The sequence below is a fragment of the Carassius gibelio genome, chromosome B19 (genome assembly GCF_023724105.1).
Source record: "Carassius gibelio isolate Cgi1373 ecotype wild population from Czech Republic chromosome B19, carGib1.2-hapl.c, whole genome shotgun sequence".
Taxonomy (NCBI): Eukaryota; Metazoa; Chordata; class Actinopteri; order Cypriniformes; family Cyprinidae; genus Carassius; species Carassius gibelio.
In genome coordinates, this window is record NC_068414.1 from 32755931 (window position 1) to 32782967 (window position 27037).

General features: G+C 34.5%; 1 long non-coding RNA gene across 2 annotated transcripts; it reads left to right on the forward strand.

Moving 5' to 3' along the window:
• The first annotated feature begins 367 nt into the window (after window positions 1-367).
• On the forward strand, window positions 368-26543 carry LOC127979726 (uncharacterized). Of its 2 annotated transcripts, none has more exons than XR_008158847.1 (3): window positions 368-4565; window positions 15163-15485; window positions 25785-26543. It is a non-coding gene; the product is annotated as an uncharacterized LOC127979726 (long non-coding RNA). The 2 variants fall into 2 exon arrangements; XR_008158846.1 differs by lacking the exon at window positions 15163-15485 and adding an exon at window positions 20285-20607.
• The last annotated feature ends 494 nt before the right edge of the window (window positions 26544-27037 follow it).

Here is a 27037-nt window from a genome sequence, read left to right on the forward strand (position 1 = left end):
AAATTGCGTAGATCTTGAGGTTTCGTTAAAGGGCGTGTCCATGGCGACCTGACAGATTTCGATGTTTCGCCATGAAAAAGGAAGTTGCTGTAACTCAGACATACAATGTCCAATCTGCCCCAAACTTCACATGTTAGATAAGACTTCTGCCCTTAACAGAGCTACATGCCCATATTCAGTTATAGTCATAGCGCCACCTGCTGGCAACAGGAAGTGACATGTTTTACGCTGTGACAAACTACTCCTAGAAATCTTTTGACATTAATGTATTTTTTGTGGTCAGTCTAATCTTAAGGCCGGAGCAATGTTAAATTGTGGAGATCTTGAGTTTTTGTTAAAGGGCGTGTCCATGGCGCCATGACAAAATTTGACGTCTCGCCACAGCAAGAGAAGTTGTTGTAACTGAGGCTTAAAATGTTCAATCTTCCCCAAACTTCACATGTTCGATAAGAGTCCTGCCCTGAACACATCTGAAGGCCAATATTCCATTATAATGATAGCGCCACCTGCTGGCAAAAGGAAGATTGGCACATATATGGAATAAACATTGATATATTCTACTTATATTTATGAGTTTAAACGCATATTTCTCACCGTTCACCTATTTACTAAAGCCACTCGCTGCCGGTGAGCCCGGGTGCGAGGGCCCGTTCATCGCTGCTTGCAGCTTTAATTATTATTATTATTATTATTATTATTTTTTTTTTCTAACGTTACGGGGGCTTTTGGGGTCCTTAACATGCTCGAAAACTCTTGAAAATTGGCACACAGATTGGAACCTGCGGCCATTAGGGTCGGGCAGAGACTGATACACGGGCGTGGCACAGGGGCTCTACAGCGCCCCCTGGAATACTGAGGGCCATATATCATACATACTTGCACGTAGACACATGAAACTCGGTACACATGTAGATCTCATTAAACCAAACAACTTTCGTACTGCATGTCATAGGCTCCGCCCAACAGGAAGTTGGCTATTAAGGGTTTATTATTCATATTTTTGGTCAAAGTTGTGGGGGCTTTTGGGGTCCCTAACATACTCAAAAACTCTTGAAAATTTGCGCACACTTTGGAATCTGTGCCCTTTAGGAGCCTGCAGAGGTTGGGACCCGGGCGTGGCACAGGGGCTCTATGGCGCCCCCTGGAACACAGTCATAAATGTTGATGTATAGCTCACACATACTTGCACATATTCATATGAAACTCAGTACACATATAGATCTCATTGTGCCGAACAATTTTCGTATTGCATGTCATTGGGCTCCGCCCAACAGGAAGTCAGCTATTTAGAGTTATGTAAAAAGCGCATGCTCTGGAATTTGATATACTTGTCATAGGTTTTTTACTCGTTTACCACCAAACTCGGTCAACATGATCTCAAGACATTGGGGATGAAAAATTGCCAGGGGATTTTTGATATCTCGAACGGTTTGCTCGTGGCGAGGCGTTGAAATTATGGCGAGAATTGAGAAACAGGAAGTGTCTAATACCATCCACATACATTTCCTGATTTCAATCAAACTTCATCAGATTATTCATTGTATGATGTCGATCACATATATGTGACTATTAGGAGTCAAAGTTATAGCGCCACCAACTGGCAGCAGGAAGTGTGTCATTTTCAAAATGCTTTGAATTCAGCATCTTATTTTTACTCGATTTGCTTCAAACTTCATCAGAATAATGTTAAAACACAGCCGATATGAATCTGCTGGGGGAAATTGGATAGCTAAAAATATTGTTGCCGTGGCAACATGTCAAACTGGAATACTTCTCAGGTGATTTTGAGGCATATAACATGCTTAGAATTTCATCAAACTCAGAACACATATCAGTATTTATGATAACTAGACACTGGCAAAAGTTCATAAGAGGGCGTGGAAGAGGCACTCTATAGCGCCACCTTTTGTCAAAAGTGGGGGGGTTAGTTTTAGCTACAGACACCAAACTCTGTAAAAAAATTGTTCTTATCAAGACGGACAACTTTCTAATTCACAGTCATCAGCTACGATCAACAGGAAGTCAGCTATTTTGATTTGAATGTGGATTTTTTTTTACATTTAGTTGTGAATTAATGCATACTGCTCAGAGGAGAGTAACACTATACACACCAAACTTTGTCTACATGATGCCAAAACATTTTAAACAACTTAAATTGCCAATGGATTTTGGATAGCTTGAACGGTTTTGTCGTGGTGATTTTTTTTAATGACAGTAAAACTGGAATTATTAATTTTCCTGCATTTTTAAATTCCAAACACTTCAAAACCTTTTTTCATACAGACAAAAAGTCATTCTGAGTAAATATGGATAGTTTCACGACTTTACAACACTGTATGGATAATAGAAAATTAAAAAACTGTCAGACATCTCATATCACTCTGTCCCTCTGTTTGAGTATATGTGCTTCAGACTTCCATTGTCTGAGAGAAATTGCGCCCCTACAGGTGCAATTACCGGAGATTTAGTTTCTCTTTTAAATCGGTTAAAATACAAATAAATACTTGGATTTAATTCACACTGACAAGCTAAACCAACATATATGATTATTATCAGGTCAGGGCTCATTAATAATTGATGTGTGGTCAGTGATACGTGAGAAACACGAGAGATGAATCACCGCTCTGAGCATGAGCATCTGGAATGATGAGCTCAGAAAAAACGAGTTTATTCTTGTTTTATAGCTATTAAAAATAAAGTATTGCAGCGATATCACACAATTCACCAATTAGAACACACCAAGAGCTAAATTAAGATGTTTTTGAACTGTTTGTGTGAAAATGAAATATTTGAGGCTGCCTATATGAAATCACCGCCTCCGATCAGCGCGTACAGTGTCGAGCTCAAAACAAACGAATTTATTCTTGTTTAAGAGCTTTTTTAAATAAAATATTACCACAAATGCACACAATAAACCCATTGTAACACTACAAGAGCTAAATGCAGGTGTTTGTGACCCGTTTAAGTGTGCAAGACTATTTGAAAGCGCGACTGGCAGAATAACATATATCTCTCGAGCTGCAGGATTCTGGCTTTCGTCGTACAAACGAACACATCACGGACAAGATTATTTCAAAATAGCTTGGCGAATATAAACGAAAACAGCCACGTGAACGTAAACCGTTGAGAAATATATCTGAAGTGGATCTACTGGATTTGAATATTAAGTGACCGCGTATACCAGCTGCTTCTGTCTTCAATTTTAATCTATATAAAAAATGTAATTCATTCATCTTGGCTGCGTTTTTTATGTGTGTACGTATTTATTTATTTATTATTTTGCTCTAACAAGAATTAATCTATATTTAATTAAATCAATTACATTTTATTTTACATTTGATTTGTCCATTTCTGCATCTAAACGCCTAAAAACATAAAACATGCTCTATTATACTATTGTTAGCAATTTCTTTATCGTCCAATTTATCTGGTGTACACACTTTTATTTTCATAATAAACTTGTTTGTTAGATTATACACAGTTACAGTGGTCTATAATAAATATTAACAGGTTTTATTCAAGCTGTTTAGAATGATTGCAGTAGGCTAAAAAACATTGGAAAACAATAACTGTTGTACTTTTTTATATATTTTGTATAATTTCATAGTTTATGCATTATAGTTATAAAAACAAATAAATTTAGCCACTCACATAGAAATCTTAGGCCTTATCCTTTTCTTACAGTTTTAGGAATTTTAAAAAATCGTAAAAAACCTTATTTGTGCTGCAAATAATAATTTCAAACTCAAAAAGTAAATAGTCAGTTCATGCTTTATAAAGCCTTGTCCCAATATTAATAGTCAGTAGTAAGCAGTTTATAAATACAGCTATAAATAGCTTGTTTTTGGTTTATAAGCACATTTATTAAAAAGGAGAGTAAAGGATCAGTTATCTTCCTATGAAAAATAAAAAAATAAAAATAAACAAACAACAACACAGATTGATACAGAACTCAGAAATTCTATTGTGGATTTATGATAAAATCAGCCTGTAAATGAATTCATACTCCTCCAAGAAGACACAAGTAGTTCACACCAAACTTTTTTTTTAACATGAATCCAATATACTGAAGATGTTAAATTGCGAATGGGTTTAGGACACCTTAAATGGTGTGGCCATAGCAATTTATTAAAGTAACATAAAAAAATACAATAGTTATTTTACTATATCTTTAAATTTTTTCATTCCAAACTCTTCATAATTTTTTATATACGTAGAAGTCATCATTTGAAGGAACCACAGTAAGTTTCAAAGCTTTATCATTTTCAAGAGCCAGCAAAAAATTAAAACTATCATAACTTATAAATGAAGCTTGCAATTCTTAGTACCAATAATGGCCACCTGATGGAGCTATAGGATCACTTTTAAATAATTATTGTAGAAACAAGTATGATTTAAATCATTTATAGAAATCTTTCAAAGAAAAATAATATGAATTTTATGTATTTTACTGATAAAATGACCCTCACTTAATTAGAATAACAAGCTGAAGTATTGTGAACTGTATATTAAGAATAATTCTTTATAGGCTTTATGGACAGATACGTTTTGAGTGACTCTTGAAGGTTCAGCACCACATCCTCTTTTACCACTGTTTAAAGAATTTATCTTACAGAACAGATGCGAATGAATTTTGGATAGCTTGAATGGTTTTGTCGTGGTGATTTTTTGAAATAACAGTAAAAAAGTAACCAGTAAATGTCTTTTATTTTTTTAAAGTGCAGCTTCTAAACACTTCAAAAAAATGTACACATAGAAGACAAGTCATTCTGAGGAAATATGCATAGTTTCATGACTATACAACACTATATGGATGATAGAAAATTAAAAAACTATCATAAATCTGATGTCACTCAGTCCCACTGTCACTGTGGGTAATGTGTGTGTGTGTGTGTGTGTGTGTGTGTGTTAAGTGAATTAGGTGTGAAACTATCAGGGAGCATTTAGTCTCCAGTGCCAACATTTTACAGAGCTGCCACTTTCCTGGAGTCTCAGAATTACAATGTGTCAGGTTCTGAGAAATCTAAGATTCCAAAAAATGATTTAATTAGAATACCATGAAGTATTGTGAAATACTATATATTAAGACTTTATATATAGGCTTCATGAACAGATTAGAGTGACTCGTGAAGGACCAGCACCACCTACTCTTGTCCGATGGTTTGAGGAATATATCTTCCAGAATCCGGGATTAAGATTTAGGAGCTCATTTTTATTCCAACTCCTTTCCTGAAAGTCTGTCTTCACATTAATTCCTAATTATTTTGCAATTCTTTTTGTCAGTTCTTCTTGACCTGTTTTTTTCTTCTTCTTTTCTGACCTCATGACCCAGTCAGCATTTTTTGTATAATGGTCAAGTCTTAACTTATCCATTTCTGTATTGCATTTGTGTTTGATATTTCTCATGGGTATTTCATAATTTTCGACTTTACAGTTTGAGTTAAAACTCTTTTTTAGCGCATTCCATCTGCAAAAGAAAACATGCCTAATAATTCTACACACATGAATATAAAGTGTTTTTCTCTTCCAGCTTTCCTGGACTATTGTATAGCACTTATAAATGATTAAATAAAAATAATGGTAGTTATTAAGATTGATATGGTTTGGAATTGGTAAAATGTTCTTGGAAAAAAATCACAATAAAACAATGTTTTAATGTTTAAGTTTGGAATATTAACTGACATGAATGAATGCTATATAAATATTGTTCATGTTAACATAATGTTTATAAATGAAATCTTATTGTAAAGTGTTACTAAAGTTATAAATATATATATATATTATATATATATATATATATATATATATATATATATATATATATATATATATATATATATATATATATTGTTCTGTGAATGTAATTTTAAAGTCTAGATGATTCGGATTAACCCTTTAACTGCCATATCCTTTAAAACCTCACTGCCAGAGGGATATTATGAATGCATGTGCCCGCTGGGCACACTTTACCTGATGCCACCGGGGTGGCGATGGCATTGGTGGCTTGAGCCCGCCATCGCTGCTTGCAGCTATATTTATTATTATTATTATTATTTTTTTCCAACGTCTCGGGGGCTTTTGGGGCCCTTAACGTGCTTAAAAAGTCTTGAAAATTGGCACACAGATTGGAACCTGCGGCCATTAGGGCCGGGCAGAGACTGATACACGGGCGTGGCACAGGGGCTCTACAGCGCCCCCTGGAATATGGAGGGCCATATATCATACATTCTTGCTCGTAGACGTATGAAACTCGGTACACATATAAATCTCATCAATCCAAACAACTTTTGTATTGCATATCATAGGCTCCGCCCAACAGGAAGTTGGCTATTTAGGGTTTAGTATTCAAATTTTTCGTCAAAGTTGTGGGGGCTTTGGGGGTCCTTAACATACTCAAAAACTCTTGAAAATTTGCGCACACTTTGGAATCTGTGGCCTTTAGGAGCCTGCAGAGGCTGGGACCCGGGCGTGGCACAGGGGCTCTATGGCGCCCCCTGGAACACAGTCATAAATGTTGATGTATAGCTCACACATACTTGCACATATTCATATGAAACTCAGTACACATATAGATCTCATCGTGCCGAACAACTTTCATATTGCATGTCATAGGCTCCACCCAACAGGAAGTCAGCTATTTAGAGTTATGTAAAAAGCGCATGCTCTGGAATTTGAAATACTTGTCATAGGTTTTTTTCTCGATTGCCGCCAAACTTGGTCAACATGATCTCAAGACACTGGGGATGAAAAATTGCCAGGGGATTTTTGATATCTCGAACGGTTTGCTCGTGGCGAGGCGTTGAAATTATGGCGAGAAATGAGAAACAGGAAGTGTCTAATACCATCCACATACAGTTCCTGATTTTAATCAAACTTCATCAGATTATTCGTTGTATGATGTCGATCGCATATATGTGACTATTAGGAGTCAAAGTTATAGCGCCACCAACTGGCAGAAGGAAGTGTGTCATTTTCAAAATGCTTTGTATTCAGCATCTTATTTTTACTCGATTTGCTTCAAACTTCATCAGAATAATGTTAAAACACAGCCGATATAAATCTGCAAGGGGGATATTGATATCTAAAAAATTGTTGGCGTGGCAACATGTCAAACTGGAATACTTCTCAGGTGATTTTGAGGCAAATACCATACTTAGAATTTCACAAAACTCTGAACACACATCAGTATTTCTGATAGGAACTTAAATTGTGAATGGATTTTGGATAGCTTGAATGGTTTTGCCGTGGTGATTTTTTGAAATTACCTTACAAAGGGAATCATTATTGTATTTTTAAAATGCAGCTTCCAAACACGTCAAAGAATTTTTTCATACAGATGAAAAAGTCATTCTGAGGAAATATGCATAGTTTCAAGACTTTACAACACTGTATGGATAACAGAAAATTAAAAAACTCTCAGACATCTCATCTCACTTTGTCCCTCTGTTTGAGTATGTGTGCTTCAGACTTCCATTGTCTGAGAGAAATTGCGCCCCTACAGGTGCAATTACCGGACTTTTACTTTCACTTTTAAATCGGTTAAAAATACAAATAAATACTTAGATTTAATTCACACTGACAAGCTAAACCAACATATCTGATTATTACCGGTTCAGGGCTCATGGATAAATTATTTCTGGCCAGAGATACGTGAGAAATAGGAGAGATGAATCACCGCTGTGATCACGAGCGTCTGGAGTAAAGAGCTCAGAAAAAACTAATTTATTCCTGTTTTATAGCTTTTAAAAATAAATTATTACAGCGATATCACACAATCAACCAATTAGAACACACCAAGAGCTAAATTCAGATGTTTTTGAACTGTTTGTGTGAAAATGAAATATTTGTGGCTGCCTATCTGAAATCACCGCCTCCGATCAGCGCTTACAGTGTCGAGCTCAAAACAAACGAATTTATTCTTGTTTAAGAGCTTTTTTAAATAAAACATTACCACAAATGCACACAATAAACCCATTGTAACACATCAAGAGGTAAATGCAGGTGTTTGTGACCCGTTTAAGTGCGCAAGACTATTTGAAAGCGCGACTGGCAGAATAACATATCTCTCGAGCTGCAGGATTCTGGCTTTCGTCGTAAGAACGAACACATCAGGGACAAGATTATTTCAAAATACATAATAGCTTGGCTAATATAAACGAAAACAGCCACGTGAACATAAACTGTTGAGAAATAAATCTGAAGTGGATCTACTGGATTTTAATATTAAGTGACCGCATATACCAGCTGCTTCTGTCTTCAATTTTAATCTATATAAAAAATGAAATTCATTCATCTTGGCTGCTTTTTTAATGTGTGTACGTATTTATTTATTTATTTATTATTTTGCTCTAACAAGAATTAATCTATATTTAATTAAATCAATTACATTTTATTTTACATTTGATTTGTCCATATCTGCATCTAAACGCCTAAAAACCTAAAACATGCTCTATTATACTATTGTTAGCAATTTCTTTATCGTCCAATTTATCTGGTGTACACACTTTTATTTTCATAATAAACTTGTTTGTTAGATTATACACAGTTACAGTGGTCTATAATAAATATTAACAGGTTTTATTCAAGCTGTTTAGAATGATTGCAGTAGGCTAATTTTTTTTAATGTAAATCCAAAAAAAAAAAAAAAAAAAAAAAAAAAAAAAAAACATTGGAAAACAATGACTGTTGTACTTTTTTATACATTTTGTATAATTTCATAGTTTATGCATTATAGTTATAAAACAAATAAATGTAGCCACTCACATAGAAATCTTAGGCCTTATCCTTTTCTGACAGTTTTAGGGATTTTTAAAAATCCTAAAAAACCCTAATTTGTGCTGCAAATAATAATTTCAAACTCAAAAAGTAAATAGTCAGTTCATGCTTTATAAAGCCTTGTCCCAATATTAATAGTCAGTAGTAAGCAGTTTATAAATACAGCTATAAATAGCTTGTTTTTGGTTTATAAGCACATTTATTAAAAAGGAGAGTAAAGGATCAGTTATCTTCCTATGAAAAATAAAAGATAAAAATAAACAAACAACAACACAGATTGATACAGAACAGAAAAATAAATTTTATTGTGGATTTATGATAAAATCAGCCTGTAAATGAATTCATACTCCTCCTCATACTACTCCATACTCCTTTTTCAACATGATGCCAATATACTGAGATGTTAAATTGTGAATGGGTTTAGGATAGCTTAAATGGTGTTGCCATAGAGATTTATTAATGTAACATAAAAAAATACAATAGTTATTTTACTATATCTTTAAAATTTTTCATTCTAACTCTTCATAATTTTTTATATAAGTAGAAGTCCTCATTTGAAGGAAGCACAGTAAGTTTCATAGCTTTTTCATTTTCAAGAGCCAGCCTAAAATTAAAACTATCATAACTTATAAATCAAGCTTGCAATTCTTAGTACCAATAATGGTCACCAGAGGGAGCTATAGGATTACTTTTAAATAATTATTGTAGAAACGAGTATGATTTAAATAATTTATAGAAATCTTTCAAATAAAATAATATGTATTTTAGGAATTTTACTGATAAAAATGACCCTCACTTAATTAGAATAACAAGCTGAAGTATTGTGAACTGTATATTAAGAATAATTCTTTATAGGCTTTATGGACAGATACGTTTTGAGTGACTCTTGAAGGATCAGCACCACATCCTCTTTTACCACTGTTTAAAGAACTAATCTTACAGAACAGGTGTGAATGAATTTTGGATAGCTTGAATGGTTTTGTCGTGGTGATTTTTTGAAATAATAGTAAAAAAGGAACCAGTAAATGTCTTTTTATTTTTTTTAAAGTGCAGCTTCTAAACACTTAAAAAAAATGTACACATAAAAGACAAGTCATTCTGAGGCATATTTCCTCAGAATGACTGGTCTCATGACAATAGTTTCATGACTATACAACACTATATGGATGATAGAAAATAAAAAAACTATCATACATCTAATGTCACTCAGTCCCACTGTCACTGTGGGTAGTGTGTGTGTGTGTGTGTGTTTGTGTGTGTGTTAAGTGAATTAGGTGTGAAACTATCAGGGAGCATTTAGTCTCCAGCGCCAACATTTTACAGAACTGCCACTTTCCTGGAGTCTCCAGAATTACTCGGTGTCCGGCTCTGAGAGACTTAAGATCCCAAAAAATGATTTAATTAGAATACCATGAAGTATTGTGAAATACTATATATTAAGGCTTTATATATAGGCTTTATGCACAGATTAGAGTGACTCGTGAAGGACCAGCACCACCTCCTCTTGTTCGATGGTTTGAGGAGTATATCTTCCAGAATCCAGGATTAAGATTTAAGAGCTCATTTTTATTCCACCTCCTTTCCTGAAAGTCTGTCTTGCAGAATTGACTAAAAATTAATCTTCACATTATTTCCTAATTATTTTGCAATTCTTTTTGTCAGTTCTTCTTGACCTGTTTTTCTCTTCCAGCTTTCCTGGACTATTGTATAGCACTCATAAATGATTAAATAAAAAATAATGGTAGTTATTAAGATTGATATGGTTTGGAATTGGTAAAAAATGCTTGGAAAAAAATCACAATAAAACAATGTTTTAATGTTTAAGTTTGGAATATTAACTGACGTGAATGAATGCTATATAAACATTGTTCATGTTAACATAATGTTTATGAATGGAATCTTATTGTAAAGCGTTACTAAAGTTATATATATATATATTGTTCTGTGAATGTGATTTTAAAGTCTAGATGATTCGGATTAACCCTTTAACTGCCATATCCTTTAAAATCTCACTGCCAGAGGGATATTGTGAATGCATGTGCCCGCTGGGCACAGTTTACCTGATGCCACCGGGGTGGCGATGGCACTGGTGGCTTGAGCCCGCCATCGCTGCTTGCAGCTATATTTAGGGCTCAAGCCTGGAGGGCGAGAGCCCTATTGTTTTCCTTAGGATTATTTTTTATTATTATTATTATTATTATTATTATTATTTTTTTTTTCTAACGTTACGGGGGCTTTTGGGGCCCTTAACATGCTTAAAAAGTCTTGAAAATTGGCACACACATTGGAACCTGCGGCCATTAGGGCCGGGCAGAGACTGATACACGGGCGTGGCACAGGGGCTCTACAGCGCCCCCTGGAATATGGAGGGCCATATATCATACATACTTGTACGTAGACATACGAAACTCGGTACACATATAGAACTCATCAATACAAACAACTTTCGTATTGCATATCATAGGCTCCGCCCAACAGGAAGTTGGCTATTTAGGGTTTATTATTCATATTTGTCGTCAAAGTTGTGGGGGCTTTTGGAGTCCTTAACATACTCAAAAACTCTTGAAAATTTGCACACAACTTTGGATCTGTGGCCTTTAGGAGCCTGCAGAGGTTGGGACCCGGGCGTGGCACAGGGGCTCTACGGCGCCCCCTGGAACACAGTCATTAATATTGATGTATAGCTCACACATACTTACACGTATTAATATGAAACTCAGTACACATATAGATCTCATCGTGCCGAACAACTTGCGTATTGCATGTCATAGGCTCCGCCCAACAGGAAGTCAGCTATTTAGAGTTATGTAAAAAGCGCATGCTCTGGAATTTGATATACTTGTCATAGGTTTTTTACTCGATTGCCACCAAACTCGGTCAACATGATCTCAAGACATTGGGGATGAAAAATTGCCAGGGGATTTTTGATATCTCGAACGGTTTGCTCGTAGCGAGGCGTTTAATTTATGGCGAGAATTGAGAAACAGGAAGTGTCTAATACCATCCACATACATTTCCTAATTTTAATCAAACTTCATCAGATTATTCATTGTATGATGTCGATCGCATATATGTGACTATTAGGAGTCAAAGTTATATCGCCACCAACTGGCAGCAGGAAGTGTGTCATTTTCAAAATGCTTTGAATTCAGCATCTTATTTTTACTCAATTTGCTTCAAACTTCATCAGAATAATGTTAAAACACAGCCGATATAAATCTGCTGGGGGTATATTGATATCTAAAAATATTGTTGCCGTGGCAACATGTCAAACTGGAATACTTCTCAGGTGATTTTGAGGCATATAACATGCTTAGAATTTCATCAAACTCAGAACACATATCAGTATTAGTGACAGCTAGACACTGGCAAAAGTTCATAAGAGGGCGTGGAAGAGGCACTCTATAGCGCCACCTTTTGTCAAAAGTGAGGGGGTTAGTTTTAGCTACAGACACCAAACTCAGTACAAAAATTGTTCTTATCAAGACGGACAACTTTCTAATTCACAGTCATCAGCTACGACCAACAGGAAGTCGGCTATTTTGATTTGAATGTGGATTGTTTTTTACATTTAGCTGTGAATTAATGCATACTGCTCAGAGGAGAGTAACACTATACACACCAAACTTGGTGTACATGTTGAAAAAACATTGAGGAACTTAAATTGTGAATGGGTTTTGGATAGCTTGGATGGTTTTGTCGTGGTGATTTTTTTAAATGACAATAAAGATGGAATTATAAATTTTCCTGCATTTTTAAATTCCAAACACTTCAAAACCTTTTTTCATACAGAAAAAAAGTTATTCTGAGTAAATATGCATAGTTTCATGACTTTACAACACTGTATGGATAACAGAAAATTAAAAAACTGTCAGACATCTCATATCACTCTGTCCATCTGTTTGAGTGTGTGTGCTTAGACTTCCATTGTCTGAGAGAAAATGCGCCCCTACAGGTGCAGTTACCGGCTAAAAAAAGGGAGGAGACTGTCTTTTGGTTTCACTTTTAAATCGGTTAAAATACAAATAAATACTTGGATTTAATTCACACTGACAAGCTAAACCAACATATATGATTATTATCAGGTCAGGGCTCATTAATAATGGATGTGTGGTCAGTGATACGTGAGAAACACGAGAGATGAATCACCGCTCTGAGCAGGAGCCTGTGGAATGATGAGCTCAGAAAAAACGAGTTTATTCTTGTTTTATAGCTATTAAAAATAAAGTATTGCAGCGATATCACACAATTCACCAATTAGAGCACACCAAGAGCTAAATTAAGATGTTTTTGAACTGTTTGTGTGAAAATGATATATTCGCGGCTGCCTATATCTGAAATCACTGCCTCTGATCAGCGCGCACAGTGTCACAAGTTCAAAACTAACGAATTTATTCTTGTTTAAGAGCTTTTTAAAATAAATTATTGCCATAAATGCACACAATACATCCATTATAACACAACACGAGCTAAATGCAGGTCTTTTGTGACCCGTTTAAGTGTGCAAGACTATTTGAAAGCGCGACTGGCAGAATAACATTTCTCTCTCGAGCTGCAGGATTCTGCCTTGCGTCGTAAGAACGAACACTTCAAGGACAAGATTATTTCAAAATACATAATAGCTTGGCTTATATAAACGAAAACAGCCACGTGAACATAAACTGTTGAGAAATAAATCTAAAGTGGATCTACTGGAATTTAATATTAAGTGACCGCATATACCAGCTGCTTCTGTCTTCAATTTTAATCTATATAAAAAATTAAACTCATTCATCTTGGCTGCTTGTTTAATGTGTGTACGTATCTATTTATTATTTTGCTCTAACAAGACTTAATCTATATTTAATTAAATCAATTACATTTTATTTTACATTTTATTTTTCCATTTCTGCATCTAAACGCCTAAAAACTATTGTATACTATTGTTAGCAATTTCTTTATCGTCCAATTTATCTGGTGTACACGCTTTTATTTTCATAATAAACTTGTTTGTTAGATTATACACAGTTATAGTGGTCTATAATAAATATTGACAGGTTTTATTCAAGCTGTTTAGAATGATTGCCTTAGGCTAATTTTTTAAAATGTAAATCCCAAAAAAAAATAAAAATAAATAAATAAATAAATAAAAAACATTGGAAAAGAATAACTTGTACTTTTTTATAAATTTTGTATAGTTTCATAGTTTATGCATTATAGTTATAAAAAACAAACAAATTTAGCCACTCACATAGAAATCTTAGGCCTTATCCTTTTCTGACAGTTTTAGGGATTTTTAAAAATCCTAAAAAACCTTATTTGTGCTGCAAATAATAATTTCAAACTAATTTGATACTGACCTCTGACATCCTGTGACATGATATTTATTTGAATTTACATAATCTCATGGATGTAACAGTAAATCTGTTCAGCTCACAGATCAAGACTAAGCTGTAATGCAAGCAGAACTTTCACAAATGCTTGTAGGTCAATAAAATCATTACAAAACACTTACAAATCATTTAAGGGATTTGATAACACTGTAAAATAATGTCTAATTTGTTAACATTAGCAAATTCATTGGTAACACTTTATAATAACTGCACTCATTAGTAAATAGTCAGTTCATGCTTTATAAAGCCTTGTCCCAATATTAATAGTCAGTAGTAAGCAGTTTATAAATACAGCTATAAATAGCTTGTCCTTGGTTTATAAGCACATTTATTAAAAAGGAGAGTAAAGGGTCAGTTATCTTCCTATGAAAAATAAAAGATAAAAATAAACAAACAACAACACAGATTGATACAGAACTCAGAAATTTTATTGTGGATTTATGATAAAATCAGCCTGTAAATGAATTCATACTCCTCCTCATACTACTCCATACTCCTTTTTCAACATGATGCCAATATACTGAGATGTTAAATTGTGAATGGGTTTAGGATAGCTTAAATGGTGTTGCCATAGAGATGTATTAAAGTAACATAAAAAATACAATAGTTATTTTACGATATCTTTAAAATTTTTCATTCTAACTCTTCATAATTTTTTATATAAGTAGAAGTCCTCATTTGAAGGAAGCACAGTAAGTTTCATAGCTTTATCATTTTCAAGAGCCAGCATAAAATTAAAACTATCATAACTTATAAATCAAGCTTGCAATTCTTAGTACCTATAATGGCCACCAGAGGGAGCTATAGGATTACTTTTAAATAATTATTGGAGAAACGAGTATGATTTAAATAATTTATAGAAATCTTTCAAATAAAATAATATGTATTTTAGGAATTTTACTGATAAAATGACCCTCACTTAATTAGAATAACAAGCTGAAGTATTGTGAACTGTATATTAAGAATAATTCTTTATAGGCTTTATGGACAGATACGTTTTAAGTGACTCTTGAAGGTTCAGCACCACATCCTCTTTTACCACTGTTTAAAGAATTAATCTTACAGAACAGGTGTGAATGAATTTTGGATAGCTTGAATGGTTTTGTCGTGGTGATTTTTTGAAATAATAGTAAAAAAGGAACCAGTAAAAAAAAGTGCAGCTTCTAAACACTTCAAAAAAATGTACACATAGAAGACAAGTCATTCTGAGGAAATATGCATAGTTTCATGACTATACAACATTATATGGATGACAGAAAATTAAAAAACATACATCTGATGTCACTCTGTCCCTCTGTCACTGTGTGTGTGTGTTTGTGTGTGTTTTAAGTGAATTAGGTGTGAAACTATCAGTGAGCATTTAGTCTCCAGCGCCAACATTTTACAGAACTGCCACTTTCCTGGAGTCTCAGAATTACAATGTGTCAGGTTCTGAGAGATCTAAGATTCCAAAAAATTATTTAATTAGAATACCATGAAGTATTGTGAAATACTATATATTAAGACTTTATATATAGGCTTAATGAACAGATTAGAGTGACTCGTGAAGGACCAGCACCACCTTCTCTTGTCCGATGGTTTGAGGAATATATCTTCCAGAATCTGGGATTAAGATTTAGGAGCTCATTTTTATTCCACCTCCTTTCCTGAAAGTCTGTCTTGCAGAATTGACTAAAAATTAATCTTCACATTAATTCCTAATTCTTTTGCAATTCTTTTGTCAGTTCTTCTTGACCTGTTTTTCTCTTCCAGCTTTCCTGGACTATTGTATAGCACTCATAAATGATTAAATAAAAAATAATGGTAGTTATTAAGATTGATATGGTTTGGAATTGGTAAAATGTGCTTGGAAAAAAATCACAATAAAACAATGTTTTAATGTTTAAGTTTGGAATATTAACTGACATGAATGAATGCTATATAAATATTGTTCATGTTAACATAATGTTTATAAATGAAATCTTATTGTAAAGTGTTACTAAAGTTATATATATATATATATATATATATATTGTTCTGTGAATGTGATTTTAAAGTCTAGATGATTCGGATTAACCCTTTAACTGCCATATCAAGTTCAAGTTCTAGTTCAAGTTCAATTTATTTGTATAGCGCATTTACAACAGCCTCCTGGCTGACCAAAGTGCTTTAACATAAGAGCAAGAATATTACACATACATAAAAATAGACCAGACAAAAAATTTAAAACCACCCATTTCAAAATGTAGCATAACACAGTAGTCAGTACACTAAGGAAAATAAAAAAGTTTTTAGCAAAGATTTAAAAATAGACAAGGAAGGGGCCAGTCTGATCTCTAAAGGCAGGGTATTCCAGAGTCGTGGCCCAGCCACTGCAAATGCACGCTCCCCTCTACGCTCCCCTCTATCCTTTAAAACCTCACTGCCAGAGGGATATTGTGAATGCATGTGCCCGCTGGGCACAGTTTACCTGATGCCACCGGGGTGGTGATGGCATTGGTGGCTTGAGCCCGCCATCGCTGCTTGCAGCTATATTTAGGGCTCAAGCCTGGAGGGCGAGAGCCCTATTGTTTTCCTTAGGATTATTTGTTATTAGGGCTCAAGCCCAAAGGGCGAGAGGCCTATTGTTTTCCTTAGGATTATTTTTTATTATTATTATTATTATTATTATTATTATTATTATTATTATTATTTTTTTCCAACGTCTCGGGGGCTTTTGGGGCCCTTAACGTGCTTAAAAAGTCTTGAAAATTGGCACACAGATTGGAACCTGCGGCCATTAGGGCCGGGCAGAGACTGATACACGGGCGTGGCACAGGGGCTCTACAGCGCCCCCTGGAATATGGAGGGCCATATATCATACATTCTTGCTCGTAGACGTATGAAACTCGGTACACATATAAATCTCATCAATCCAAACAACTTTTGTATTGCATATCATAGGCTCCGCCCAACAGGAAGTTGGCTATTTAGGGTTTAGTATTCAAATTTTTCGTCAAAGTTGTGGGGGCTTTTGGGGTCCTTAACATACTCAAAAACTCTTGAAAATTTGCGCACACTTTGGAATCTGTGGCCTTTAGGAGCCTGCAGAGGCTGGGACCCGGGCGTGGCACAGGGGCCCTACGGCGCCCCCTGGAACACAGTCAGAAATGTTGATGTATAGCTCACACATACTTGCACACATTCATATGAAACTCAGTACACATATAGATCTCATCGTGCCAAACAACTTTCGTTTTGCATGTCATAGGCTCCACCCATCAGGAAGTCAGCTATTTAGAGTTATGTAAAAAGCGCATGCTCTGGAATTTGAAATACTTGTCATAGGTTTTTTTCTCGATTGCCGCCAAACTCGGTCAACATGATCTCAAGACACTGGGGATGAAAAATTGCCAGGGGATTTTTGATATCTCGAACGGTTTGCTCGTGGCGAGGCGTTGAAATTATGGCGAGAAATGAGAAACAGGAAGTGTCTAATACCGTCCACATACATTTCCTGATTTTAATCAAACTTCATCAGATTATTCGTTGTATGATGTCGATCGCATATATGTGACTATTAGGAGTCAAAGTTATAGCGCCACCAACTGGCAGAAGGAAGTGTGTCATTTTCAAAATGATTTGAATTCAGCATCTTATTATTACTCGATTTGCTTCAAACTTCATCAGAATAATGTTAAAACACAGCCGATATAAATCTGCAAGGGGGATATTGATATCTAAAAAATTGTTGGCGTGGCAACATGTCAAACTGGAATACTTCTCAGGTGATTTTGAGGCAAATAACATACTTAGAATTTCACAAAACTCTGAACACACATCAGTATTTCTGATAGGAACTTAAATTGTGAATGGATTTTGGATAGCTTGAATGGTTTTGCCGTGGTGATTTTTTTAAATGACCTTACAAAGGGAATCATTATTGTATTTTTAAATTGCAGCTTCCAAACACGTCAAAGAATTTTTTCATACAGATGAAAAAGTCATTCTGAGGAAATATGCATAGTTTAACGACTTTACAACACTGTATGGATAACAGAAAATTAAAAAACTGTCAGACATCTCATCTCACTCTGTCCATCTGTTTGAGTAAATGTGCTTCAGACTTCCATTGTCTGAGAGAAATTGCGCCCCTACAGGTTCAATTCCCGAACTTTTACTTTCACTTTTAAATCGGTTAAAAATACAAATAAATACTTAGATTTAATTCACACTGACAAGCTAAACCAACATATCTGATTATTACCGGTTCAGGGCTCATGGATAAATTATTTCTGGCCAGAGATACGTGAGAAATAGGAGAGATGAATCACCGCTGTGATCACGAGCGTCTGGAGTAAAGAGCTCAGAGAAAACGAATTTATTCCTGTTTTAAAGCTTTTAAAAATAAATTATTACAGCGATATCACACAATCAACCAATTAGAACACACCAAGAGCTAAATTCAGATGTTTTTGAACTGTTTGTGTGAAAATGAAATATTTGTGGCTGCCTATCTGAAATCACCGCTCCGATCAGCGCGTACAGTGTCGAGCTCAAAACAAACGAATTTATTCTTGTTTAAGAGCTTTTTTAAATAAAATATTACCACAAATGCACACAATAAACCCATTGTAACACTACAAGAGCTAAATGCAGGTGTTTGTGACCCGTTTAAGTGTGCAAGACTATTTGAAAGCGCGACTGGCAGAATAACATATCTCTTGAGCTGCAGGTTTCTGTCTTTCGTCATACGAACGAACACATCACGGACAAGATTATTTCAAAATACATAATAGCTTGGCGAATATAAACGAAAACAGCCACGTGAACATAAACTGGATCTACTGGATTTGAATATTAAAGTGACCACATTTACCACTTGCTTCTGTCTTCAATTTTAATCTATATAAAAAAGGAAACTCATTCGACTTGGCTGCTTTTTTAATGTGTGCGTATTTATTTATTTACCTTTTTATACATTTTGTATAATTTCATAGTTTGTGTATTACAATTATAAAAACAAAAATAAATTTAGCCACTCACATAGAAATAGCTTAGGCCTTAACCTTTTTCTGACAGTTTTAGGGATTTTTAAAAATCCTAAAAAAAACTTATTTGTGCTGCAAATAATAATTTCAAACTCATTTGATACTGACCTATGACATCCTGTGACATTATATTTATTTGAATTTACATAATCTCATAGATGTAACAGTAAATCTGTTCAGCTCACAGATCAATACTTAGCTGTAATGCAAGCAGAACTTTCACAAATGCTTATGAGTCATTTAAGGATTTGATAACACTGTAAAATAATGTCTAATTTGTTAACATTAGCAAATTAATTGATAACACTTTATAATAACTGCACTCATTAGTAAATAGTCAGTTCATGCTTTATAAAGCCTTGTCCCAATATTAATAGTCAGTAGTAAGCAGTTTATAAATACAGCTATAAATAGCTTGTCCTTGGTTTATAAGCACATTTATTAAAAAGGAGAGTAAAGGGTCAGTTATCTTCCTATGAAAAATAAAAGATAAAAATAAACAAACAACAACAACACAGATTGATACAGAACTCAGAAATTTTATTGTGGATTTATGATAAAATCAGCCTGTAAATGAATTCATACTCCTCCTCATACTACTCCATACTCCTTTTTCAACATGATGCCAATATACTGAGATGTTAAATTGTGAATGGGTTTAGGATAGCTTAAATGGTGTTGCCATAGAGATTTATTAAAGTAACATAAAAAATACAATAGTTATTTTACTATATCTTTAAAATTTTTCATTCTAACTCTTCATAATTTTTTATATAAGTAGAAGTCCTCATTTGAAGGAAGCACAGTAAGTTTCATAGCTTTATCATTTTCAAGAGCCAGCATAAAATTAAAACTATCATAACTTATAAATCAAGCTTGCAATTCTTAGTACCTATAATGGCCACCAGAGGGAGCTATAGGATTACTTTTAAATAATTATTGGAGAAACGAGTATGATTTAAATAATTTATAGAAATCTTTCAAATAAAATAATATGTATTTTAGGAATTTTACTGATAAAATGACCCTCACTTAATTAGAATAACAAGCTGAAGTATTGTGAACTGTATATTAAGAATAATTCTTAATAGGCTTTATGGACAGATACGTTTTGAGTGACTCTTGAAGGTTCAGCATCACATCCTCTTTTACCACTGTTTAAAGAATTAATCTTACAGAACAGGTGTGAATGAATTTTGGATAGCTTGAATGGTTTTGTCGTGGTGATTTTTTGAAATAATAGTAAAAAAGGAACCAGTAAAAAAAAGTGCAGCTTCTAAACACTTCAAAAAAATGTACACATAGAAGACAAGTCATTCTGAGGAAATATGCATAGTTTCATGACTATACAACATTATATGGATGACAGAAAATTAAAAAACATACATCTGATGTCACTCTGTCCCTCTGTCACTGTGTGTGTGTGTTTGTGTGTGTTTTAAGTGAATTAGGTGTGAAACTATCAGTGAGCATTTAGTCTCCAGCGCCAACATTTTACAGAACTGCCACTTTCCTGGAGTCTCAGAATTACAATGTGTCAGGTTCTGAGAGATCTAAGATTCCAAAAAAATATTTAATTAGAATACCATGAAGTATTGTGAAATACTATATATTAAGACTTTATATATAGGCTTAATGAACAGATTAGACTGACTCGTGAAGGACCAGCACCACCTCCTCTTGTTTGATGGTTTGAGGAATATATCTTCCAGAATCCGGGATTAAGATTTAGGAGCTCATTTTTATTCCACCTCCTTTCCTGAAAGTCTGTCTTGCAGAATTGACTAAAAATTAATCTTCACATTAATTCCTAATTCTTTTGCAATTCTTTTGTCAGTTCTTCTTGACCTGTTTTTCTCTTCCAGCTTTCCTGGACTATTGTATAGCACTCATAAATGATTAAATAAAAAATAATGGTAGTTATTAAGATTGATATGGTTTGGAATTGGTAAAATGTGCTTGGAAAAAAATCTCAATAAAACAATGTTTTAATGTTTAAGTTTGGAATATTAACTGACATGAATGAATGCTATATAAATATTGTTCATGTTAACATAATGTTTATAAATGAAATCTTATTGTAAAGTGTTACTAAAGTTATATATATATATATATATATTGTTCTGTGAATGTGATTTTAAAGTCTAGATGATTCGGATTAACCCTTTAACTGCCATATCAAGTTCAAGTTCAAGTTCAAGTTCAATTTATTTGTATAGCGCATTTACAACAGCCTCCTGGCTGACCAAAGTGCTTTAACATAAGAGCAAGAATATTACACATACATAAAAATAGACCAGACAAAAAATTTAAAACCACCCATTTCAAAATGTAGCATAACACAGTAGTCAGTACACTAAGGAAAATAAAAAAGTTTTTAGCAAAGATTTAAAAATAGACAAGGAAGGGGCCAGTCTGATCTCTAAAGGCAGGGTATTCCAGAGTCGTGGCCCAGCCACTGCAAATGCACGCTCCCCTCTACGCTCCCCTCTATCCTTTAAAACCTCACTGCCAGAGGGATATTGTGAATGCATGTGCCCGCTGGGCACAGTTTACCTGATGCCACCGGGGTGGTGATGGCATTGGTGGCTTGAGCCCGCCATCGCTGCTTGCAGCTATATTTATTATTATTATTATTTTTTTCCAACGTCTCGGGGGCTTTTGGGGCCCTTAACGTGCTTAAAAAGTCTTGAAAATTGGCACACAGATTGGAACCTGCGGCCATTAGGGCCGGGCAGAGACTGATACACGGGCGTGGCACAGGGGCTCTACAGCGCCCCCTGGAATATGGAGGGCCATATATCATACATTCTTGCTCGTAGACGTATGAAACTCGGTACACATATAAATCTCATCAATCCAAACAACTTTTGTATTGCATATCATAGGCTCCGCCCAACAGGAAGTTGGCTATTTAGGGTTTAGTATTCAAATTTTTCGTCAAAGTTGTGGGGGCTTTGGGGGTCCTTAACATACTCAAAAACTCTTGAAAATTTGCGCACACTTTGGAATCTGTGGCCTTTAGGAGCCTGCAGAGGCTGGGACCCGGGCGTGGCACAGGGGCTCTATGGCGCCCCCTGGAACACAGTCATAAATGTTGATGTATAGCTCACACATACTTGCACATATTCATATGAAACTCAGTACACATATAGATCTCATCGTGCCGAACAACTTTCATATTGCATGTCATAGGCTCCACCCAACAGGAAGTCAGCTATTTAGAGTTATGTAAAAAGCGCATGCTCTGGAATTTGAAATACTTGTCATAGGTTTTTTTCTCGATTGCCGCCAAACTTGGTCAACATGATCTCAAGACACTGGGGATGAAAAATTGCCAGGGGATTTTTGATATCTCGAACGGTTTGCTCGTGGCGAGGCGTTGAAATTATGGCGAGAAATGAGAAACAGGAAGTGTCTAATACCATCCACATACAGTTCCTGATTTTAATCAAACTTCATCAGATTATTCGTTGTATGATGTCGATCGCATATATGTGACTATTAGGAGTCAAAGTTATAGCGCCACCAACTGGCAGAAGGAAGTGTGTCATTTTCAAAATGATTTGAATTCAGCATCTTATTATTACTCGATTTGCTTCAAACTTCATCAGAATAATGTTAAAACACAGCCGATATAAATCTGCAAGGGGGATATTGATATCTAAAAAATTGTTGGCGTGGCAACATGTCAAACTGGAATACTTCTCAGGTGATTTTGAGGCAAATACCATACTTAGAATTTCACAAAACTCTGAACACACATCAGTATTTCTGATAGGAACTTAAATTGTGAATGGATTTTGGATAGCTTGAATGGTTTTGCCGTGGTGATTTTTTGAAATTACCTTACAAAGGGAATCATTATTGTATTTTTAAAATGCAGCTTCCAAACACGTCAAAGAATTTTTTCATACAGATGAAAAAGTCATTCTGAGGAAATATGCATAGTTTCAAGACTTTACAACACTGTATGGATAACAGAAAATTAAAAAACTGTCAGACATCTCATCTCACTCTGTCCCTCTGTTTGAGTATTATGTGCTGAGACTTACATTGTCTGAGAGAAATTGCGCCCCTACAGGTGCAATTACCGGACTTTTACTTTCACTTTTAAATCGGTTAAAAATACAAATTAATACTTAGATTTAATTCACACTGACAAGCTAAACCAACATATCTGATTATTACCGGTTCAGGGCTCATGGATAAATTATTTCTGGCCAGAGATACGTGAGAAATAGGAGAGATGAATCACCGCTGTGATCACGAGAGTCTGGAGTAAAGAGCTCAGAAAAAACTAATTTATTCCTGTTTTATAGCTTTTAAAAATAAATTATTACAGCGATATCACACAATCAACCAATTAGAACACACCAAGAGCTAAATTCAGATGTTTTTGAACTGTTTGTGTGAAAATGAAATATTTGTGGCTGCCTATCTGAAATCACGCCTCCGATCAGCGCTTACAGTGTCGAGCTCAAAACAAACGAATTTATTCTTGTTTAAGAGCTTTTTTAAATAAAACATTACCACAAATGCACACAATAAACCCATTGTAACACATCAAGAGGTAAATGCAGGTGTTTGTGACCCGTTTAAGTGCGCAAGACTATTTGAAAGCGAGACTGGCAGAATAACATATCTCTCGAGCTGCAGGATTCTGGCTTTCGTCGTACGAACGAACACATAACGGACAAGATTATTTCAAAACACATAATAGCTTGGCGACTATAAACGAAAACAGCCACGTGAACATAAACTGTTGAGAAATATATCTGAAGTGGATCTACTGGATTTTAATATTAAGTGACCGCATATACCAGCTGCTTCTGTCTTCAATTTTAATCTATATAAAAAATGAAATTCATTCATCTTGGCTGCTTTTTTAATGTGTGTACGTATTTATTTATTTATTATTTTGCTCTAACAAGAATTAATCTATATTTAATTAAATCAATTACATTTTATTTTACATTTGATTTGTCCATATCTGCATCTAAACGCCTAAAAACCTAAAACATGCTCTATTATACTATTGTTAGCAATTTCTTTATCGTCCAATTTATCTGGTGTACACACTTTTATTTTCATAATAAACTTGTTTGTTAGATTATACACAGTTACAGTGGTCTATAATAAATATTAACAGGTTTTATTCAAGCTGTTTAGAATGATTGCAGTAGGCTAATTTTTTTTAATGTAAATCCAAAAAAAAAAAAAAAAAAAAAAAAAAAAAAAAACATTGGAAAACAATGACTGTTGTACTTTTTTATACATTTTGTATAATTTCATAGTTTATGCATTATAGTTATATAACAAATAAATGTAGCCACTCACATAGAAATCTTAGGCCTTATCCTTTTCTGACAGTTTTAGGGATTTTTAAAAATCCTAAAAAACCCTAATTTGTGCTGCAAATAATAATTTCAAACTCAAAAAGTAAATAGTCAGTTCATGCTTTATAAAGCCTTGTCCCAATATTAATAGTCAGTAGTAAGCAGTTTATAAATACAGCTATAAATAGCTTGTTTTTGGTTTATAAGCACATTTATTAAAAAGGAGAGTAAAGGATCAGTTATCTTCCTATGAAAAATAAAAGATAAAAATAAACAAACAACAACACAGATTGATACAGAACAGAAAAATAAATTTTATTGTGGATTTATGATAAAATCAGCCTGTAAATGAATTCATACTCCTCCTCATACTACTCCATACTCCTTTTTCAACATGATGCCAATATACTGAGATGTTAAATTGTGAATGGGTTTAGGATAGCTTAAATGGTGTTGCCATAGAGATTTATTAATGTAACATAAAAAAATACAATAGTTATTTTACTATATCTTTAAAATTTTTCATTCTAACTCTTCATAATTTTTTATATAAGTAGAAGTCCTCATTTGAAGGAAGCACAGTAAGTTTCATAGCTTTTTCATTTTCAAGAGCCAGCCTAAAATTAAAACTATCATAACTTATAAATCAAGCTTGCAATTCTTAGTACCAATAATGGTCACCAGAGGGAGCTATAGGATTACTTTTAAATAATTATTGTAGAAACGAGTATGATTTAAATAATTTATAGAAATCTTTCAAATAAAATAATATGTATTTTAGGAATTTTACTGATAAAAATGACCCTCACTTAATTAGAATAACAAGCTGAAGTATTGTGAACTGTATATTAAGAATAATTCTTTATAGGCTTTATGGACAGATACGTTTTGAGTGACTCTTGAAGGATCAGCACCACATCCTCTTTTACCACTGTTTAAAGAACTAATCTTACAGAACAGGTGTGAATGAATTTTGGATAGCTTGAATGGTTTTGTCGTGGTGATTTTTTGAAATAATAGTAAAAAAGGAACCAGTAAATGTCTTTTTATTTTTTTTAAAGTGCAGCTTCTAAACACTTAAAAAAAATGTACACATAAAAGACAAGTCATTCTGAGGCATATTTCCTCAGAATGACTGGTCTCATGACAATAGTTTCATGACTATACAACACTATATGGATGATAGAAAATAAAAAAACTATCATACATCTAATGTCACTCAGTCCCACTGTCACTGTGGGTAGTGTGTGTGTGTGTGTGTGTGTTTGTGTGTGTGTTAAGTGAATTAGGTGTGAAACTATCAGGGAGCATTTAGTCTCCAGCGCCAACATTTTACAGAACTGCCACTTTCCTGGAGTCTCCAGAATTACTCGGTGTCCGGCTCTGAGAGACTTAAGATCCCAAAAAATGATTTAATTAGAATACCATGAAGTATTGTGAAATACTATATATTAAGGCTTTATATATAGGCTTTATGAACAGATTAGAGTGACTCGTGAAGGACCAGCACCACCTCCTCTTGTCCGATGGTTTGAGGAGTATATCTTCCAGAATCCAGGATTAAGATTTAAGAGCTCATTTTTATTCCACCTCCTTTCCTGAAAGTCTGTCTTGCAGAATTGACTAAAAATTAATCTTCACATTATTTCCTAATTATTTTGCAATTCTTTTTGTCAGTTCTTCTTGACCTGTTTTTCTCTTCCAGCTTTCCTGGACTATTGTATAGCACTCATAAATGATTAAATAAAAAATAATGGTAGTTATTAAGATTGATATGGTTTGGAATTGGTAAAAAATGCTTGGAAAAAAATCACAATAAAACAATGTTTTAATGTTTAAGTTTGGAATATTAACTGACGTGAATGAATGCTATATAAACATTGTTCATGTTAACATAATGTTTATGAATGGAATCTTATTGTAAAGTGTTACTAAAGTTATATATATATATATTGTTCTGTGAATGTGATTTTAAAGTCTAGATGATTCGGATTAACCCTTTAACTGCCATATCCTTTAAAACCTCACTGCCAGAGGGATATTGTGAATGCATGTGCCCGCTGGGCACAGTTTACCTGATGCCACCGGGGTGGCGATGGCACTGGTGGCTTGAGCCCGCCATCGCTGCTTGCAGCTATATTTATTATTATTATTATTATTTTTCTTCAAGGTTTCGGGGGCTTTTGGGGTCCTTAACATGCTCGAAAACTCTTGAAAATTGGCACACAGATTGGAACCTGCGGCCATTAGGGCCGGGCAGAGACTGATACACGGGCGTGGCACAGGGGCTCTACAGTGCCCCCTGGAATACTGAGGGCCATATATCATACATACTTGCACGTAGACGCACGAAACTCGGTACACATGTAGATCTCATCAAACCAAACAACTTTCGTACTGCATGTCATAGGCTCCGCCCAACAGGAAGTTGGCTATTTAAGGTTTAGTATTCATATTTTTCGTCAAAGTTGTGGGGGCTTTTGGGGTCCCTAACATACTCAAAAACTCTTGAAAATTTGCACACACTTTGGAATCTTTGCCC